Source organism: Canis lupus, chromosome 8 (assembly GCF_048164855.1).
Source record: "Canis lupus baileyi chromosome 8, mCanLup2.hap1, whole genome shotgun sequence".
NCBI lineage: Eukaryota > Metazoa > Chordata > Mammalia > Carnivora > Canidae > Canis > Canis lupus.
The window spans coordinates 50,969,933-50,981,618 of NC_132845.1; the positions used below are offsets into that span (position 1 = coordinate 50,969,933).

Sequence of the window (11,686 nt, forward strand, 5' to 3'; positions counted from 1 at the left end):
CAGGTGATTTAAAATTCAAACATACTAGTGGAGCACAAACACATTTGAATTTACTTCGTACCACCGACAGCTCTAATCAAGGTATGAGTCTTCTGTTCAAAGCCAACAACTGATTAGCCTTAATGATGAATGGACATAGAATCCTAATTCATATTGATTCCAGCTGCAGGCCTCAGTTCTGAACTTACACAATTATTACCCATATTACAAAGCAGTATTGATTGTTTTTCATCTTCATCTAAACATCAATTGGCCTATCTTTTGAAGAGTTGTTTTTTTTTTTTTCCCCGAAGGTCATTTGAAACCATTAGGATCACACATGTTGACTCTAGGTAAACAAAATAAATATGGTCTAAAATGATGAAAGAAGCCACAGGTGAGTTTATCCCAGACCAGAAGAGCCACTGCTTTTGTGTCTGAGGAGACAATAGGATTAATGGAGCAGCTCCTTGTTCAACATGGCGCCCAAGCCATAGGGTAGCCAAGGCTAAGGGGACTAAGTGGATGGGAGCAAGGGCAGCCTTGTAGATCCTGATTATGGAGGTATGGTATACAGAAAGCAGCTGGGAGCTCTCAGTCTCCTGTGAAAGACACAGAAGTATCTATGAGAATCAAGAAACCAAAAACATCCTCTTGGTTGAGGGTTGAGGATGTGATGTGTGGACGTGATAAACCAGAGGCAACTGCAGAACCACAGCGAGCATCAGTAGAAGCAAAGGGGATGCACAGCTATACTAAGTGGAGACAACAGATAATGGTCCTTCTCTCCACGATCTGGCATGTCCCAATACTGAGGCTTCTCTTCACACCAGGAACTATGCCTGAAGAGGAGGACAGAAAGGAATGCAAGGGAGAAGCTGGGGTCAACTGACTAGTATCCAAAAGAGACTGACTCTTAAGCAGGAAGTAATTTCATCTTCTCTAACGCAATTCACCAGTAGGTGCTGGAAGTGGATGCTTAAGAGTGAAATTAAATTAGGTTACAGGAAAACAAAGTTCCATTTTCACCCACCTGAGTTTTTTTTACTATGAAACTGCCTGCTGCATAAAGTCAGCTTTTAATACCATCTCTGTCCTAATAATGTTTGGCTGCTGTAGCTACTGTTACTATTACTGTTACTGTTGTTGTCTGTATTTTTACACTATGATCTCCCGGAAGCAAGTACATGATATTTTTGTTTCTGTATCTCCAGTGTGTATCATGGAATACTTTCCTCAATACTTGTGTTGAACGAGCGAGCATGCACTGCTATTATTTGGAACCGGGTGTCCAGGTTCCTGAGTGATTGATGAGAGGACTCCAAGAACCAGTACTAGACATACAGCATGAATAAGAAGTGACCTTCTGTTGTGCTAAGCCATGGAGATTTGAGGGCTACTTGTCATCGCAGCACAACCCAGTCCATCCTGACTGATGCCAACTAAAACGTGAAATATATTCAAGAAGTGCCTAGTCTGTGAAATTCCCTTTTATACTTTTATAAATTTAATCTTCACTGTTTGTATTTTATGGTCAATGAATCCAAAGCTCAGTGATATTAAAGGGTGATCTGTCTCATGCCACACAGTCAGAAAAAAAAAAAAAAAGGACCATCTGAGTCCAGAATCCTAGACTTCTGGACTGCATCCAAATTGAGCCCTTCTTGTACCTAGTTTTCAACGACACAGTTTACTTTGAATTTCACAAGGGATGGCTACTTGATTTCTATTCCTTCCCAAGCAGTCCTAAAGAAAGTCAAGGTTTGGGATAGAGTACCAGGAAGGAGAGATGACAGGTGGAAGACATCTAGGGTCGAAATGAAAAATCTTTATTTGAAAATTTGGGGTAACTCATGGAGAAGTGAAGGGTGTTCTGCTTCCCCACAAGCTGAGATAGAATAAAAAAGGAGATAAGTATTGGCAAAAATGTAGAGCAACTGGAACTCCCACTCATTGCTGGTGGGAGTGCAAAACACTTCAGTCACTATGGAAAATAATCTGGCAGTTTCTAATAAAATCAAACATACTCCCACCCCCAAGATCCTGCAGTTCCAGTCCTAGGATGAGACTCAAGAGAAACAAGTACATATGTCCACGAAAAGATTTGTACGAGAAGGTTCACAGAAGCTTAATTCAACATAGTCTCACCCGGAAACAATGCAAATGTCTGTGATCAGGAAAACAGATAACTGAGGTATATTCATACAATGTAATACTCATCATCAAATAAAATAGAATGAAATATGGGAAAGTATCACAGATGATTTCCAAAAAACATTATGTTGAGCAACAGAAGCTAGACACAAAAGACTGTCTACTGTATGATTCAGTTTATGTAAATAGCAAAGAGACAAAGCTAATCCACAGTGATTGAAGTCACACAGGGGCTACATCCAAGGGTAGGGGGACAAAGCAGAAAAGGTCATGAGGGATTTTTCTGAGATGAAGAAAAATCTCATCTGGTTCATGGTTCATGGTTCATGGCCAGACCCAGGCGATGGTTACAATAAGGCATATGCCTACGCATAAGTCCACCAAGCTGCAAACTCGTGCATTTCACTGTATGCCAGCTATGCCTTGAGACATACACAAATAATAATAATTGAGAGGATGATAAAAATTCTACCTCTACTCTGGGGCACCTGGGTGGCTCAGTGGTTGAGTGTCTGCCTTTGGCTCAGGTGGTGATCCTGGGGTCCTGGGATCGAGTCCCACATTGGGCTCCCTGCATGGAGCCTGCTTCTCCCTCTGCCTATGTCTCTGCCTCTCTCTGTGTCTCTCATGAACAAATAAAATCTTTTTTAAAAAAAAGAATTCTATCTGCATCTTAAGAGGGTGAGCAGGGCATTGGGGCCCCAGATCTTTGGGTGCCAAAAGTCAACAGCAGAGGGGAATGGTTCTGGAGTTACAACAGAGAGGATATGATCCATTCACTCTAGGGATGGTATGTCCTTGAGACTAGGACTGAGGATACTGCAAGTGATGGAAGCCTCAGGGATGACTACTTGTGAGTGCAAGGAAGACTCCAGAATACCGGGGTGGACATCTGTGGCTATGTCTGTGGTGGCTGGAGAAGATGCTCTGAGGGGGGCATCTCTAAAGCATCCCGAACAAATGGCCCAGAGCCAGCGTCCACAGCACCCTGTCACAGCTGAAAAGCACCATTAACAACGAGCCCTCAGGGAGCTCAGAACCAAGCCTTACTTTACTTTTCTAAATACCTCACACGTCTCAAGACATTTGCATAACCCCAAGATGGGGTAAGGGACCCCAAGATGGGGTAAGGGACCCCAAAAAGCGACGGTGAATTTCTCATCAGGCCTTGTGGGCTTAGGCCGAGCGCCAATTCGGTTCTAGTAACTTACTCTTAAGTGTTACAGAAACACCGAAGCCACTTTTTCCAGTTGGCCACCTTGAAGTTCACCGTGGATGTGATCTGTCGGAAAGGGGAGGGCGTATTTCACCTCCTCGCAACTAGAACACTAGGCTTCCCAGCCTGTCTCGGCCCCTCGCTGTTCTAGAACCCCAGGCAGGTCCCTTCTCCTCTCCGAGCCTCAGCGTTCTCACCTGTAAAATGGGGACAGTAGCTTCAGCGTCCTCACAGGGTTGTTGTGAGGATTTACAATGAGAACATGTGTTAATACAGAAAACCTGTATGGGCCAGCTGCTGGGTTGCCTCGACTCACTTTCTAGCCATTTGCTCAGAGGCTGGGTTTCCAGAGACTGCATTAAGTGTGGAGACAGGTCCATTTTCAGAAATAAACTCTCTGGGGCCCCCAGCTGGGAGTCTGAATTCACTCACTGACACTGTGGCTATTCAGACGAAGTGAGGTGGAAACAGAGGTGCAATGACCCAGCAAATTCTAGAGCTGGGAAGGAAAGCATCAAGGCATAACTAGAAGAAAAGAAAGCAACAGGCTTGGGGGCGGCGTCTGGGGGTGGTGGTTGGAGGGACTGAGTTCACTATGCTGCCTGCTGGGAAGCTTTCTCGCATCTTCTTCCCCAAAGATACACACACACACACACACTCTCTCTCTCTCTCTCTCTCTCTCTCTCTGGATTTCAGGGCTTGGGGACAGGATGGGACATCCTAAAACCAAGCTGTGACTCCTGTTTCACACTGATACTCAGAGTTCTTCCTTTCTCACTACACCACACCTGCCCGACCCAGAAATGTCATCCCCTTTGGAAACCGGCTGTGTGTCTGATTTCTTCAGAAAACAGGCAATCTGCAGGGCTGTGAGCAAAGTGCTATGAGAACGAACCCCCAGAAGGACAGTAGTGAGCCCAGGTCTCGTCCTGGCCGGTCCCCAACTGGCTGGGTGACATAGGCTAAGCCACAGCATCTCTCTCAACTTCAGTTATTTGAGCCCCATAATCAGGGCTTGGAGAAATGAATCATGCCAGCTCAGATAATTCATGATTTTCATTTTTTACAACTCGGTCATGAAGCCGTGGAACACTGGCAAGTAAAACCTTGACTTTAAAAAAATTGAATGAGAGGCTGTTCTTTTTTTTTTTTTTTTTAAGATTTTATTTATTTATTCATGAGAGACACAGAGAGAGAGAAAAAGAGAGAGAGAGGCAGAGACACAGGCAGAGGGAGAAGCAGGCTCCATGCAGGGAGCCTGATGGGGTACTTGATCCTGGGACTCCAGGATCACACCCTGGGCCGATGGCAGGTGCTAAACTGCTGAGCCACCCAGGGATCCCCAAAAAGCTGTTCTTAATTCACCTGATTCCACAAACACTGGACGAGATACAAACAGGTCACAGTGACAAAGCAAGATACGGTGCTTTTGCTGGAAGAAAGTTACCGTCTAGCGAGGAAAGACAGAAGGCATGGGGTCTCAGCTTAGCCTACCATGCCAGCCCCCCACTCCCAGAGAATGCACCCTGAAAGCACAGGGGGTGCACTTCCGAGGACCGGGGGACAGAGAATCTTCTCAAAGGACCTAAGGCTTCACCTGAGACTTGTTTTCATTTTTTCCTCATTGTAAACATATAGATAAATAAATAGAAAATAAAAAGCACCAACTCTGAGGGGCACCTGGGTGGCTCAGCGGTTGAGCATCTGCCTTTGGCTCAGGTCATGATCCCGGGGTCCCAGGATCAAGTCCCGCATCGGGTTCCCTACAGGGAGCCTGCTTCTCCTTCTGCCTCTGTCTCTGCCTCTCTCTCTGTGTCTATCATGAATAAATAAATAAAATCTTAAAAAAAAAAACCCACAACTCTGAAACAATTCCCTCTCACACACAACCACATGCACACAAACACACACAAGTGATGGGTATCCTAGTTTTTTGTCTGTCTGTACGTACATACCCTCTTTGAAAAGCTGGGCCATGCAATCCATGCTATTTTTAAATCCATTTATTTTTCATTTGATACATTGTGAACATCTTCCCCCGAGAGTAAATCACTTTAATCATCTTCAGATTATTCCGTTAAATGAATGTACCATAATTGGCTTCATGAAGACTCTCAATGTGGACATTTGGGCGGTTTACAATTTTCCTTGCTACTATCAACAACCGTGTGGTAAATGTTTATAGCTTAATTTTTTGCACATACCCTCCTTTATTTTCTCAGAATGAATGCCAAGCAGTGAAATCACTGAGTCAAAAATCACAGATCTTTTTAAGGCTTTGACATACAGGGCCAGATTTCCCCCTACAGGTTTTGCTCATTTTCAATTCCATCGGTGCTACACAAACTTGCCAATTTCTCCCACAGGCTCCCCATCGGTAGGTATTATCATGTATTGTTAAATATGCAAGTTGTGCTTACTTTGGCCTTTCAAAATTGCCTGTTTGCTAATATTGTATATCAACAATGCTTCGGTGTAACAAGTTTCCTTCTTGCATCTTTTCCTTCTACATTAATTCAAACTATCTCTTTATATACAAAGAATATCGTCATTCTGGCCCATCGTGTATGTTACAAATATTTTCCCATCTTTTCACTCACACAGCAGTTTGAAAATGGTTTTTCTCACAGAAAAACAAGTCTGGTGATTTAAAGTTTCTGCCTTTGTTCTGCCTAAGAAAGTCATTCCTTACCATTAGATTTTTTAAAGACTCTCCTGTTATTTCACCTAATGCTTTATAGTTTGGTTTTTTAAATATTTAAATCTTGATTCAAATGAGTTGCCTCTAGGACACAATGGAGATGATAAAGGATGGGTTTCAACTTTTTACTTTTATGTACTCTTATAATGCTGGGCTTTGGGTTCTGTACAATGAGCAAGCACTACTTTTGTCATTCGAATAATTATGAAAAATGTATCACTCACTTGGGCTTTTATTCTGGAATCTGATAGGTAGGAATCTAACTTCTGTTGGTTCTCTAAATGGCTCCTCAGTTGCCCTGACACCTGTTATATGGCTCGGAGCTGAGATCTGGAAGGCATAGAAGAGTGAACCTGGTGAAAAAGGCCAGAAGTGCACATCAGTGAGGGGAAACAGTGTATTCAGACAAGTAAGAAAATAGCCAGTGGGTTCAGGGAATTCCAGGTCAATCAACGTGACTCAAGTGAAAGGTATGGATAGAGTCTTCTTAGTTTTAGGGGGCGGATTTAGGGGGCTATGTTTTAAAAATTCATAATTCAAGAACTAAAGTTATCACGACTTATGACAATGGTCCCCACTTCCTAGAGTTCATTAGCTATTTAAACATTTGCTCTATTTGCTTTATCTTTCTGTTAATAGAAGTAAAACATTACAGAGGAAGTTAATATTCTCATTGATGATCATTTCCCATTCTATTCTCTCTGTGTTCACATAACTGGTACATTCCCACTTAGGTTCCAATAAGTTATGCCTATGTTTCTGTGTGTGTGTGTGTGTGTGTGTGTGTGTGTGTGTGTGTGTGTGTGTGTTAAGATTAGGTTTGGCCACAAGTGAAAAGAAACCCTAAGGGACAACTGGGTGGCTCAGTTGGTTAAGCATCTGCCTTCGGTTCAGATCATGATCCCAGGCTTCTGCTTGTGCTCATGCTCTCTCTGACAAATAAACAAAATCTTAAAACACACACACACACAACAAAAAACCCTGAAGTAAGGGGAAGAGGTTTTTTTTTTTAAGATTTTATTTATTTAATTGTCAGAGAGAGAACACAAGCAGGGGGAGCTGCAGGCAGTGGGAGAGGGAGAAGTAGGCTCCCCCATTGAGCAGGGAGCCAAATGTGGGACTTGATCTCAGAACTCCAGGATCATGACCTGAGTTGAAGGCAGATGTTTAACCAACTGAGCCACCCAGGTGCCCCGGGAAGAGGGGAAGGAGGGTCTTTAAAGATAGATATTTATATCTCTCTCATATAAAAGTCTTGGTAAAGAGTCCAGACCTGCTATGGCTTCTTTATGATTCAAGAACCCAGCTTCCTTCTACCTTACAGCTCTTCCATGCATGGATTCCATTCTAAAATTTATTTCTTGGTCCAAGATGGCCATTCTAGCTCCTGCCTTCACACCCATATTCCAGCCAATAGAAAGGGATAGAAGGGGTAGAGATGAAATACAGCAAAGAGAAGAAGGTGTTGTCAGTTGAACTGTGTCTACCAAAAAGATATGTTGATGTCCTAACCCCCAGGATGTGTCAATGTGACCTGATTTGGAAATGAGGTTTCTGCAAACGTAATCAAGTTAAGACGCATTACTGTGGGTCCTAGTCCAATATGACCAGTGTTCTCTAAATCCTGGAAAGATTTAGACACATAGGGAGGAACGTCATGGGAAGACAGAGGCAGATATTGGAATGATGTGTCTGTAAGCCAAGGAATTCCAAGGACTGCCAGCGACACCAGAAGCTGGGAGAAAGGCATGGAACAGATTCTCCCCTGGGGCCACCGAGGGAGCACAGCTATGCTGATAGGACTTCTGGCCCCCAAGAGCAGTGAGGGAATACTCAGTTTATGCCCCCGGGAAACCTGATAGAGAAGGCCAAGGGGAAGAGCAAGAGGAGCAGAAGAGCTGGAGGTTTATCAGCTACCCTTAGGGAAGATTCCTGGAAGCTGCGTAGTTAGATGTGGTCACAGCTCCCTGCACGGACCTCTTTATTCTACCATTCCCTGTGCCCAACTCAATCTCTTACAATGGGGGTGGGGTGAGGAGGGAAGAACACTGATCTTTCTAAAAATGGAGATAAATGGCACCAACTATGGTGTTCCTTCTGCAACTTAAGAAAAAAATCATTTGTTTGTAAGATTTATCGAGATGGAGACGGGTAGTTCTAAATCACTATGTTTAAAAGTGATATACTAGTCTACTGTGAGAATTTACCGCCACTTACATTCTGAATAGGATAACATTTTTTTCACTTTTTTTTTTCCTCTTACAAACATCGCTGCAGTAAATGCTGTACTATCTCCTTGAGCATATACAGGAGAATTTCCCTAAAGCATATACTTAGACGTGGAAGGTTTAAGGGATGGCATCTATACATTTTCAGTTTTTAAAGATATTTCTAAGTGGTTTCCCCCAAGTGGTTATGTCAGTGTAAGCCCTCTGCACATCCCATTTTACTACCGACATTTTATTTTACTGTACTTTTTAATCTTTTCCAAAATTATAGGTGAAATCATAAAATGTACCCATTTTAAGCGTACAGTTAAATAAATCTTGACAAATGCATCATCCCACCCGTGTCAATACTGCCACAATCAAGGCTCAGAATTATTTCGATCACATAAAGTAATCCCTTCATGCACAGTCCGAAGCCAATAGATTTGAAAAATGTAGATGAAATCCAAATATTTCTTTATAAACAACTTAGCAAAAATGACATGAGAAACATCAGAAAACCTGAACACTCCTTTAGCTAATAAAGAAACTGTATCTACAGTTATAATCCATCCCTCCCTGTATGTTGGTAAATTGAACACTAATAAAAAATTATTTTATTAAAAAAAATTTTTAAAAAAATCCATCCCTCCTACACACACACACACACTCTCTCTCTCTCTCCCAACCCAAACGACTTTACTAGTGAATTCTTTTGAGTGAAGGAGAGAAAAAACAACAACAACAACAACAACAACAAAAAAACACCAAATTAACAAAATTCTTAAATTTAGAACAATCTCATTCAAAATCCCAGCGGGAAGGGACTACAGGATTCTAAAATGCATATGGAAATGCAAAGGATCAAGAGAGCAATGATAATCTTAAATAAGAACGAAGTTGGAGGAAAGCTGTTGGGGGTGTTAGGAATGTTCTATGCCTGGATCAGGCGCTGTTCTCATGGGAGTAATCACTTTATACAAATTCAATGAGCTGTTCTCTTGAGGTTTATGCACATTGCTTTATGTTAATACAAATGTTTACAAAACAAAACAGCCTCCCCTACAAAACCTTCTACTTGCCAGGAGCAAAGGTTTCCTGGAAAGTCCTCATTATTTGTACCAGGCCCTCTGGTGGGATATATTTCAACTAATTAAAAACATGAGCGCTGGGATCCCTGGGTGGCACAGCGGTTTAGCGCCTGCCTTTGGCCCAGGGCGCGATCCTGGAGACCTGGGATCGAATCCCATGTCGGGCTCCCGGTGCATGGAGCCTGCTTCTGTCTCTGCCTGTGTCTCTGCCTCTCTCTCTCTCTCTCTGTGACTATCATAAATAAATAAAAATTAAAAAAATTAATAAAAAAAAAAAAAAAAAAAAAAAAAAAAAAACATGAGCGCAGGGCAGCCCGGGTGGCTCAGAGGTTTAGTGCTGCCTTCAGCCCAGGGCCTGATCCTGGAGACCTGGGATCGAGTCCCATGTCGGCTCCCTGCATGGAGCCTGCTTCCCCCTCTGCCTGTGTCCCTGCCTCTCTCTCTCTCTCTCTCTCCCCCGTCTCTGTGTTTCTCATGAATAAATAAATAAAATCTAAAAAAATAAAAAAAAAACAAACAAACAAAGCACAGGAATCAACTCACCTTCAAACCTGGCTCCATTGCCTGGATTGATAAAATGACCTTAGAAAATGGATTGGCAGCGTCCAGCAGCAAACGTGTGTTCGCTAGGACCTTGCCCCTAAGCTGCTAAGCATACACTTATCATAAGTGAGATATACAGTCAAAAATTTGAAAAGTTCTGGGGCAGCCCGGGTGGCTCAGCAGTTTAGCACCGCCTTCGGCCCAGGGCCTGATCCTGGAGACCCGGGATCGGATCGAGTCCCGAGTCCCGCATCGGGCTCCCTGCAGGGAGCCTGCTTCTCCCTCTGCCTGTGTCTCTGCCTCTCTCTCTCTCTCTCTCTCTCTCTCTCTGTCTCTCATGAATAAATAAATAAAATTAAAACAAAAAACTCTTTTAAAAAAATGTGAAGTTCTAAGGACCGATCACCTTTGGGCAAGGTGCTTCCTTTACCTCTTTGAGTTTCAATTTCCAAATCCGTAAAATGGACATCCTGTCGCCCACAGCTACCTCGCAGGATGGTGTCTAGGCAGGGAAAGCAATCAGGACTAGCATCCAACGTACAGTACAAGCTCAATAAATGACAGCTGATGTTTTCATCCGACTTTCAATGTCACACACCATCACCTGTGCCCTCACGGGGTATAAAATACCACCCCTGCAGCGCTGCACTTCTCCCCACCCCAGTGTCTACACTGCATTTACCAAGTGAGACAGCCAGGGTGGGCAAGGTCATTGTGTTTGAGAAATCTCAGCCTAGGTCTGCACAAAAGTCCCCAGTGGACTAAATGGGGAGGGAGGGCTGCTGCAGAGCACCACCCCCCACCCCCCGAAATGGGAGCTCCCTCTCCTCTCCCTTGTCTGAGACCACAGGACCCTGCCCAGTTCAGCAAAGGCCTCAGCTCATACCCCCTGCTCACTCCTCCCCGCCAGAGTCGCCGGCGGTCAGGCCCTGCCTCTGCGGAGTTCGCTCCATCTGGAATCCTCTGGGGAAACAGACACGGATCATGTACACCGCAGACTTAGCCTTTATATTTCATTGTGTGTCTGTTGAGGCGGCGGTGAACCAGATGTGGTTTTCGGCAGACATGACTTCAAAAGCCGTGAACACACTTATCAGTAAACTGCAGAACACGAGGCAGCCGGCAACAGTCAAGGTCACTGACAAGTGACATGGCAAATAAAGGGAGATTAAAAGCCATGCCTTGTCTGACATGGGCCCATTTGATACTTACCAATGGCAGGATACGGAACATTGCTTACTCTTGATGGGAAGTCATTGAACATAGTGTAATTTCTTGGAAAGTGAGTCCCTGTCATTTTTCTCTAGGGAGAAAAAGAAGGAAAAGAAACAAAATAAACTACAGGTAGCTCTCTGCTGATGCTCTAGATGCTTGCATTTCTGTATTACTAACCTTTATTAAGAGTTTGCTGTTGGGGGCAACTGGGTGGCTCGGTGGTTGAGATTTTCTGTCTTTGGCCCAGAGCCTGATCCTGGAGACCGAGGATCCAGTCCCGCATCAGGCTCCCTACAGGGAGCCTGTTTCTCCCTCTGCCTGTGTCTCTGCCTCTCTCTGTGTGTCTCTCATGAATAAATACATAAAATCTAAAAAAAAAAAAAAAAAAAAAAGTTTGCCATTGGCCAGATTTTCTAAGCGTTCCCCTCTTTGATCCCGAGTCCAACCATACTTAACCTCATTTTAATAATTATTCTCTCCTTCCAGGAGGGGAAACTGAGACTCAGGAGATTTATGGTAACCTTCCCAAGACAGTCAGTGACCAGCCAAGACTGGAACACGGAGATTATGTTCTAACGCT

General features: G+C 43.6%; 1 long non-coding RNA gene across 1 annotated transcript in view; it reads right to left on the reverse strand.

The window, feature by feature from the left end:
• Positions 1-11,466, reverse strand: part of LOC140638501 (uncharacterized) — a 77,714-nt gene extending 66,248 nt beyond the window's left edge. The window contains exons 1-2 of the long non-coding RNA XR_012035529.1: positions 11,284-11,466; positions 11,104-11,194 (exon numbers count right to left, since the gene is read on the reverse strand). This is a non-coding gene — a long non-coding RNA (uncharacterized lncRNA). The remainder of the gene's footprint in view (positions 1-11,103; positions 11,195-11,283) is intronic.
• Positions 11,467-11,686: the final 220 nt, after the last annotated feature.